The sequence below is a fragment of the Equus caballus genome, chromosome 8 (assembly GCF_041296265.1).
Source record: "Equus caballus isolate H_3958 breed thoroughbred chromosome 8, TB-T2T, whole genome shotgun sequence".
NCBI lineage: Eukaryota > Metazoa > Chordata > Mammalia > Perissodactyla > Equidae > Equus > Equus caballus.
The window spans coordinates 99,724,739-99,735,327 of record NC_091691.1 but is presented as its reverse complement, the minus strand read 5'-3'; positions in this window follow the sequence as shown (position 1 = coordinate 99,735,327).

Sequence of the window (10,589 nt, the reverse complement as noted above, 5' to 3'; positions counted from 1 at the left end):
ATCTTGCTAAATCAAGAATACTCTTACCTTCCCAAAGAGGGTGCCTCAAAACCTCATGAAACTGTCTTGCCCATCAATAGTGCTTTTCTTCCCCAGGGGCTCTCTGCCCTAAACCTTCACGTATCTTGTCTTGGGCAGCTCTGCTGCATTGAAAGTTACATGTAATAAGATTTGGAAGAGATGGTTTTTATTGCTATGAACTATTTTCAAGGTGGAACATATATGATGAAATTATTTCAAGTACCCATGTACCCACCACCCAGTTTAGAATAATAAAAAAATTACCACAGAGTTAAAGCCAATTTTGTATACAATTCTCCAATCACAACTTCTACCCCCATCACCACCGTCTCTAGGTAACCTAAATATGTTGTCTATTAGTCATTTTTATACATTTATGGCATATATATACATTCTTAAATAACTGTGAGGGTTTGCTTTATTTTAATGTTATATGGTTGTTCTTATATACTTTTTTCTTAGAGTGTAAATCATCTGGTATTACTATAGATACGCCAATATTCTTTGCTTTTTTTAAAATTGAGGTCATAGTAGTTTACAACATTGCGAAATCTCAGTTGTACATTATTATTTGTCAGTCACCATGTAAGTGCACCCCTTCACCCCTTGTGCCCAACTGCCAACTCCCTTCCCCTGGTAACTGCTACCCTCTTCTCTTTGTCCCTGTGTTTATCTTCCACATATTTGTGAAATCATACTGTGTTTGTCTTTCTCTGTCTGGCTTATTTCACTCAACATAATATCCTCAAGCTCCATCCACATTGTTGTGAATGGGATGATTTTGTCTTTTTTTGTGGTTGAGTAGTATTCTACCGTATGTATATACCACATCGTTATCCAATCATCAGTCGGTGGGCACTTGGGTTTCTTCCACACTTTGGCTATTGTGAATAATGCTGCGATGAACATAGGGGTGCATAAATCTCTTTGAATTGTTGATTTAAAGTTCTTTGGATAGATACCCAGTAGTGGGATAGCCGGGTCATATGGTATTTCCATTCGTAATGTTTTGAGGAATCTCCATACTGTTTCCCATAGTGACTGTACTAATTTTCCTTCCCGTCAGCAGTGAATGAGGTTTCCCTGATCTCCACATCCTCCCCAACATTTGTCTTGGTGATTATAGCCATTTTAACGGGTACCAGATGATATCTCATTGTACTTTTGATTTGCATCTCCCTGGTGATTGTGATGTTGAACAGCTTTTCATGCGCCTATTGGCCATCTGTACATCTTCTTTGGAGAAATGTCTGTTCACATCCTCTGCCCATTTTTTGATGGGGTTGTTTGTTTTTTTGTAGTTCAGTTGTGTGAGTTCTTTATATTTTATGGAGATTAACCCCTTGTCAGGTATCTGATTTGCAAATATTTTCTCCCAATTGGTGGGTTGTCTTTTCATTTTGATCCTGGTTTCCTTTGCCTGGAAGAAGCTCTTTAGTCTGATAAAGTCCCACTTGTTTATTTTTTGTTTCTCTTGTCTGAGTAGACATGGTATTCGAAAAGATCCTTCTAAGACCAATATCAAAGAGAATACTGCCTATATTTTCTTCCAGGAGTTTTATGGTTTCAGTTTTTGCCTTGAAGTTCTTGATCCATTTTGAGTTTATTTTTCTGTGTGGTGAAAGATAACGATCAACCTTCATTCTTTTGCACTGGCTGTCCAGTTTTCCCAACACCATTTATTGAAGTGACTTTCCTTTCTCCATTGTGTGTTCTTAGCTCATTTGTTGAAGATTAGCTGTCCATAGATGTGTGGTTTTATTTCTGGGCTTTCAATTCTGTTTCATTGATCTGTGTGCCTATTTTTGTACCAGTACCATGCTGTTTTGATTACTATAGCTTTGTAGTATATTTTGAATTCAGGGATTGTGATGCCTCCAGCTTTGTTCTTTTTTCTCAGGATTGCTTTAGCTGTTCGGGGTCTTTTGATGCCCCATATGAATTTAAGGATTCCTTGTTCTATGTCTGTGAACAATGGCATTCTTATACTGATTGGGATTGCAATGAATCTTTAGATTGCTTTAGGTAGTATGGATATTTTAACTATGTTTATTCTTCCAATCCATGAGCATGGAATATTTTCCATTTCTTTATGTCATCAACAATTTCTTCCAGTAATATCTTACAGTTTTCATTGTACATGTATTTCACCTCCTTGGTTAAATTTATTCCTACATAGTTTATGCTTTTGTTGCAATTACAAATGGGATTGTATCCTTGAGTTCTCTTTCTGTTAGTTCTTTATTAGAGTATAGGTATGCAACTGATTTTTGTAAGCTGATTTTGTACCCTGCAACTTGCTGTAGCTGTTAATTATTTCTAATAGTTTTCCAATGGATTCTTTAGAGTTTTCTACATATAAAATCATGTCATCTACAAACAGTGAGTTTCACTTCTTCATGCCTGTTTGGATACCTTTTATTTCTTTTTCTTGCCTAATTGCTCTAGACAAAACCTCCAAAACTATGTTGAATAAGAGTGGGTGCCCTTGTCTTGTTCCTGTTCTCAGAGGGATGGCTTTTAGTTTTTCCCCATTGAGTATGATGTTGGCTATGGGTTTGTCATATACGGCCTTTATTATGTTGAAGTACTCTTCTTCTATACCCATTTTATTGACAGTTTTTATCATAAATGGATGTTGGATCTTTCAAATGCTCTGTCTGCGTCTACTGAGATCATCGTGTGGATTTTATTCATCATTTTGTTAATGTGGTGTATCGTTGATTGATTTGCAGATGTTGAACCATCCATGTGTCCCTGGTACAAATCCCACTTGATCATAGTGTATGAGCTTTTTTTTGTTTCAGGTGTATATCGTTAATATATTTTGAATTCTGTGTTGATTACATCATGTTCACCACCCAAAAACTAATTAGAATCCACACATGAGCCTAATCGCCTCTTTCACCCTCCTCCCTCCCCCCTTCCCCTCTGGTAACCAGCAGTCCAATCTCCGTTGCTATGTGTTTGTTGTTTTTATCATCTACTTATGAGTGAGATCATACGGTATTTGACTTTCTCCCTCTGACTTATTTTACTTAGCATAATACCCTCAGGGTCCATCCATGTTGTCACAAATTGCCAGATTTCATCCTTTCTTACAGCTGACTGGTATTCCATTGTGTATATATACCACATCTTCTTTATCCATTTGTCCCTTGATGGGCACCTAGATTGCTGCCAAGTCTTGGCTATTGTGAATAATGCTGCAATGAACATAGGGGTGCATATATCTTCATGCATTTGTGTTTTCAAGTTCTTTGGATAAATACCCAGCAGTGGAATAGCTGGATCATATGGTAGATCTATTCTTAATTTTCTGAGGAAACTCCATACTGTTTTCCATAGTGGCTGCACCAGTTTGCACTCCCACCAGCAATGTACGAGGGCTCCCTTCTCTCCACATTGTCTCCACCACTTGTTATTTCCTGTCTTGTTAATTATAGCCATTCTGACTGGAGTGAGGTAATATCTCATTGTAGTTTTGATTTGCATTTTCCTAATAGTTAATGATGTTGAACATCTTTTCATGTGCTTGTTGGCTATCCATATATTTTCTTTGGAGAAATGTCTGTTTAGAGCTTTTGCCCATTTTTTATTTGGGTTGTTGGGCTTTTTGTTGTTGAGATGTATGAGTTCTTTGTATATTTTGGGTATTAACCCCCTTATCTGATACATGGTTTGCAAATATCTTCTTCCAGTTGTTAGGTTGTGTTTTCATTTTGTTGATGGTTTCCTTTGCTGTGCAGAAGCTTTTTAGTTTGGTGTAGTCCCATTTGTTTATTTTTTCCATTGTTTCCCTTGCCCAGTCAGACATGGGACTTGAAAAAATGCTGCTGAGACTGATGTCAAAGAGCATACTGCCTATGTTTCCTCCTAGAAGTTTTACGGTTTCAGGTCTTACATTCAAGTCTTTAATCCATTTTGAGTTGATTTTTGTGCATGGCGTAATGACCTAATTTCATTCTTTTCCATGTGCTGTCCAGTTTTCCCAACACCATTTATTGAAGTGACTTTTCTTTCTCCATTGTATACATTTGGCTCCCTTGTCAAAAATTCAATGTCTGTAAATGTGTGGGTTTATTTCGGGGCTCTCGATTCTTTTCCATTCATCTGTGTGTGTGTTTTTGTACCAGTACCATGCTGTTTTGGTTACTACAGCTCTGTAGTATATTTTGAAATCAGGGAGTGTGATACCTCCAGCTTTGTTCTTTTTCCTCAGGATTGCTTTGGCTATTTGGGGTCTTTTGTTATTTCATATAAATTTTAGGATTCTTTGTTCTATTACTGTGAAAATGTTTTTGGAACTTTGATCAGGATTGCATTGAATCTATAGATTGCTTTAGGAAGTATGGACATTTTAACTATGTTAGTTCTTCCAATCCGAGAGCACAGAATATCTTTTCATTTCTTTGTGACTTCTTCAATTTCTTTCAACAATGTTTTAAAGTTTTCAGTGTACAGACCTTTCACCTCCTTGGTTAAGTTTATTCCTAGATTTTTTATTCTTTTTGTTGCAATTACAAATGGGATTGTATTATTAATTTCTCCTCTGCCACTTGGTGGTTAGTATATAGCAACACAACTGATTTTGTATATTTTTGTCTTGCAACTTGACTGTATTCACTTATTATTTCTAAAAGATTTTTAGTGGATTCTTTAAGGTTTTCTATATATAAAATCATGTCTTCCGCAAATAGTAACAGTTTCACTTCTTTTTTTCCAACTTGGATCCCTTTTATTTTTTTCTCTTGCCTGATTGCTTTGGCTAGGACTCCAATACTATGTTAAATAAGAGTGGTGAAAGTGGGCATCCTTGTCTGGTTCCTGTTCTTAGAGGGATACCTTTCACTTTTTCTCCATTGAGAATAGTATTACCTGTTTGTCATTTATGGCCTTTATTATGTTGAGGTGTTTTCCTTCTATACTCATTTTGCTTACAGTTTTTATCATAAATGGATGGTGTATCTTGTCAAATGCTTTCTCTCACCTAATGAGATGATCATGTGATTTTTATTCCTCATTTTGCTAATATGGTGTATCACTTGACTGGTTTGCAGATGTTGAACCATCCCTGCATCCCTGGAATAAATCCCCCTGATCATGGTGTATGATCTTTTTAATGTATTCTTGTGTTCAATTTGCTAGTATTTTGTTGAGGATTTTTGCGTCAATGTTCATCAGTAATATTGGTCTGTAATTTTCTTTTTTTGTGTTGTCCTTGTCTGCTTTTGGTATCAGGATAATATTGGCTTTGTAGAATGAGTTAAGACGCTTTCCTTCCTCTTCAGCTTTTTGGAAGAGTTTGAGAAGGATAGGTACTAAGTCTTCTTTGAATGTTGTGTAGAATTCACCAGGAAAGCCGTCTAGTCCTGGACTTTTATTTTTGGGGAGGTTTTTGATTACTATTTCAATCTCCTTGTGGGTGACTGTTCTATTCAAATTCGCTACTTCTTCTTGATTCAGTTTTGGAACACTGTGTGATTCTAAGAATTTATCCATTTCTTCTAGATTATCCAATTTTTTGGTGTATAGCTTTTCCTAGTATTCTCTTATAATCTTCTGTATTTCTGAGGTGTCCATTATAATGTCTCCTCTTTCATTTCTGATTTTATATATTTGAGCCTTCTCTCTTTTTTTGTTGGTGAAGGTTTGTCAATTTTATCTTTTCAAAGATCCAGCTCTTTGTTTCATTGGTTTTTTCTCTTTTTTTTTTTTTGTCTCTATTTCATTTATTTCTGCTCAGATTTTTTCTTTTTTTTGGAGGAAGATTAGCCCTGAGCTCACATCTGCCACCAATCCTCCTCATTTTGCTGAGGTAGACTGGCCCTGAGCTAACGTCTCTGCCCATCTTCCTCTACCTTATATGTGAGATGCCTACCACAGCATGTATGACAAGCAGTGCACAGGTCTGCTTGTGCACCGGGATCTGAACCAGTGAATCTGAGGCCACTGAAGTGAAACATACACACTTAACAACTGCACCACCAGGCCAGACACTTTATGTGCTCTGATTTTTATTATTTCTTTCCTTCTGCTGATTTGGGTCTTTGTTTGCTCTTCTTTTTCCTGTTCCTTTAGGTAGGTGTACTTTTAGATTGTTTATTTGGGAGTTTTCTTGTTTGTTGAGGTAGGCCTGAATTGCTATAAACTTCCCTCTTAGAACCACTTTTGCTGTATCCCATAGATTTTGGCATGTCGTATTTTCATTTTCATTTGTCTCCAGGAATTTTTTGATTTCTCCTTTGACTTCTTCATTGACCCAACCGTTTTTCAGTAGCATTTTGTTTAGTCTCCACCTTTTTGTGGCTTTTCTGATTCTCTTCCTTAGCTGATTTCTAGTTTCATAACTTTATGGACAGAAAACGTGCTTGGTATTATTTTTATTTTCTTAAATTTATTGAGACTTGTTTTGTGGCCCAATATGTGATCATTCCTGGAGCATGTTGCATGTGCATTGGAAAAGAATGTGTATTCTGAGGTTTTTGGATGTAATGTTCTATATGTATCTACTAAGTCCATCTGGTCTAATGTGTCATTTAAGGCCAGCGTTTCCTTATTGATCTTCTGTTTGGATGATCTATCCATTGGTGTAAGTGGAATGTTAAAGTCCTCTACTATTATTGTGTTACCATCTATTTCTACTTTTATGTCTGTTAATAATTGCTTTATATATTTAGATGCTCCTGTGTTGGTTGCATAGATATTTACAAGTGTTATATCCTCTTCTGGGATTGACCCCTTTATCATTATGTAGTGCCCTTCTTTGTATCTTGTTACAGTTTCTGTTTTAAAGTCTCTTTTGGCTTATAGAAGTATGGCCACTCCAGCTTTGTCTTTACCATATGCATGGAGTGTCTTTTTCCATCTTTTCACTTTCAGTTTGTGAGTATCTTTAGTTCTGAAGTGTGTCTCTTGTATGCAGCATATATATGGGTCTTTTTTTTTTTAATCCAATCAGCCACCCTATGCTATTTGATTGGAGCATTTACTGCATTGACATTTAAAGTAGCTATTGATAAATATGTATTTATTGCCATTTTGTTACTTTTTTTCTGGGTGTTTTAGTAGTTCTTCTCTGTTCCTCTCTTCTTCCCTTGCTCTCCTCCCTTGTGGTTTGATGGCTTTCTTTAGTAATGTGTTTGATTTCTCTCCTTTTACTTATTTGTTTACTTATTTTAAGTTTCTGGTTTGTGATTACCATGAGGTTCGTATACAATATTCTACATGTGTAGCAATCTATATTGAGTTGATAGTCACTTTAGTTTACCTCTTTCTAAAAGCTCTACTCTTTTACTCCCCTCCTCCTACATTTTATGTTTTTGAAATCATATCTAATGTCTTATTTTGTGTGTGTCTATCCATTACCCTCTTATCATTGAAATAGATGATTTGAGTACATTTGTGTTTTAATATTCATATTATATTCATGGGTGGTTGATCTTTACTGTATTTTTGCCTTTGTCAGTGGTTTTATTGCCTGTTTTTTATTTTTTGATAATTCTCTTGTCCCTATTTATGGTCTTCTCTTTCCCAGTTAAATAAGTCCCTTCAGCATTTCTTGTAGAACTGGGTTTGTGTTGATAAACTCCTTTAATTTTTGCTTGTCTGGGAAACTCTCTCCTTCCACTCTGAATGATAAACTTGCTGGATAGAGTATTCTTGGCTGTAGATTTTTTTTTCCTTTCAGCATTTTAAATAAGTTGTGCCACTCTCTTCTAGCCTGTAGAGTTTTGGGTGAGAAGTCCACGGATAGCCTTATGAGCTTCCCTTTTCCAGTCACTGTTGACTTTTCTACAGCTTTTAGGAATCTCTCTATACCTTTAATTTTGGACATTTTAATTATAATGTGTCTTGGGATGGGCCTCTTTGGGTTTATCTTGTTTAGTGCTCTCTGTGCTTACTGTATTTGGGTGTCTGTTTCCTTCCTTAGGTTAGGAATGTTTTCAGCAATTATTTCCTCAAATAGATTCTCTGCCCCTTTGTCTCTCTCTTCTCCTTCTGGGACACCTATAATATGAATGTTAGTGGGCTTGATATTGTCCCAGAGTTCCCTTAGACTGTTCTCATTCTTTTTAATTCTTTTTTCTTTTATCTGTTCATTTGGATGATTTCCTCTAGTCTTTCTTCCAGCTCACTGATCTGTTCTTCTGTATTGTCTACTCTGCTCTTGAGTCCCTCTAGTGAATTTTTCATTTCCAGTATTGTATTCTTCATTTCTGATTGGTTCTTTTTTATATTTTCCAGTTCTTTGTTGATTTTCTCACTGTGTTCATCTAGTCTTCTCCCAAGATCAGTGAGCATCTTGAGGAGTTTTTATTTGAACTCTTTGTCAGGTAGATTGCTTTTATTCTTTTTCATTTAGTTCTTTTTCTGGGGTTTTGTCCTATTCCCTTGCTTGTAATGTATTCCTTTGCCTTCTCATTATGTTTCTTTCTCTGTGCTTGTGTCTGTGTTTTAGGTAAGTCAGCTATGTCTCTTGTTCTAGGAGAAGTTGCCTTGTGTAAGAAATTCCTTTTGAGGCCCAGCAGTGTGCTATACTCCCATCACCAGTCCAAATGGTCCAGGAGTGACCCCTTTTGTGCACTACTTGTGTCCTTCTGTTGTGGCAGGGTTGCTGTTACTGCAGGTAACCAGGGAGTCTAGGCTTTGCCCTCCTGACCAGCTGTTTATAAATTGGGTTTGCAGAGATCCAGCACCTTTGGCTACAAGGTCTAAAAGTACACTCCTGTTGCAGTTTTCTTGTTAGATGAGCTGGTTTCTAGGTTCAGGAGCTTACAGTTGCTGAGGCCATCAGGCCTGCAACGCTGTTGTCAGGTCTCTTAGGATTGCAGCTGAGTGGGGCTGGTCCCAGGCACAGGAGCACCCAATTTTTTCAGGCTCTAGAAGGTGGGACCATTCTGCTTTTTGGATGTTTGTGAAGCAAAGGTCTTCTGCCACTGATAAGCGCCATCCCCCAACGGGTCCACACACACCATCAACATGTCCTGGTCCATGCACACTTCTGGACCCCCTGGAGCATACACAGTCATCCCACTGCAGAGGCCCCCACCTCACCACCAATGCCCTCCACAGTTCACATGATCCTCACACAGGCCCTGCCTCACTGAGGTGGACACACTCTCCTGCCTGTAGAGGATCCAGGCACCCAGTCTATGCAGACTGGAAAGTTACCCGAGGGCTTGCTGTTGAGTGGGGCAGGTCCCTAGATTGGGCTGCCTGCCCTGGCTGAACTGGATTAAATCTGCACTCTAGTGAGTGTGGCAGACCCCTGGGCTCACAGGGCAGGGGAGGAACTCCAATGGCACCTGCTGGCATCTGTGTCAGCATGCCTGTACTAGATCACAACAATGGCTGCCACCAATGTCCCAGTCTCCAGAGAGGCCCCACCCTTCACCAAAATTCATCCAGAGCCCACAAGGTGTGAGTCTGTTTTCACCAAAGGACTGTGCATCTTTTTTTCTGATGATTTTAGGTTGCTCTCTGAGACAAGTGAATGTGTGCATGGGCCCTTTAAGAGCTGAATCCTTTATCTTGGAAAGCATTTATTTCTCCATTATATCTGAAGGATATTTTTGCTGGCTAGAGTATTCATGGCTGAAACCTTTTGTCTTTCAGAATTTTGACTATATCATTCTACTCTCTCCTACCCTGTAAGTTTTCTGCTGAGAAGTCTGCTGAAATCCTGATAGGAGTTTCTTTGTAAGGTATTTTCTTCCACTTTGCTGGCGTTAATATTTTTAGTTGTCATTTACTTTTGCCAGCTTTACTATTATATGGCTTGGAGTGGGTCTTTTTACACTGATTTAGTTTGGAGATATTTGGCTTCTTTCACTTGTATTTCCATCTACTTCCCCAGGTTTGGGAAGTTCTCCACTAATATTTCTTTGAACAAGCTTTCTGCTCCACTCTCCTTCTCTTCTCTCTCTGGAAAACCTATAACCCTTTTGTTGTATTCCCTAATTGAGTTGGATATTTCTTGGAGAATCTCTTCATTTCTTTTTAGACTTAATTATCTCTCCTCCATCTGAAGCCTTTCTATATTTCTATCCTCAAGGTTGCTAATTCATTTCTCCATAATATCAGCTCTATTGTTCAGAGCATCCTTATTTTTCTTTATCTCATCCATTGTGTTTTTCATCTCCAACATTTCTGATTAGCTCTTCTTTATAGTTTCAATCTCTTTTGTGAAGAAATTCCTGATTTCTTTGAACTATCTGTATTTTTTTGTAACTCATTGTGTTTTATTATGATAGCTATTTTTAACTCTGTCATTTAGATTGTAAATTTATGTGCCTTCAGGATTGGTTTCTAGGTACTGGTCATTTCCCTTCTGATCTGGAGATTTAATATATTTTTTCATCCTGTTTGATGGTATGGATTTGTGCCTCCACTTGGTGATAGTATTTGGTCACATCTTCCACCTGCTGCCACTGAGTGGGAGTCAACAGCTGCGTATCCCAAGCCTGCTGCAATCCACAGCTCACTTGCTCCAGCCACTGGCTGCCTCTCTGTCTGTGCAGCTCTGGCCAATGGGCTAAACTGGACCACCAGGCAGCAGGATAGGT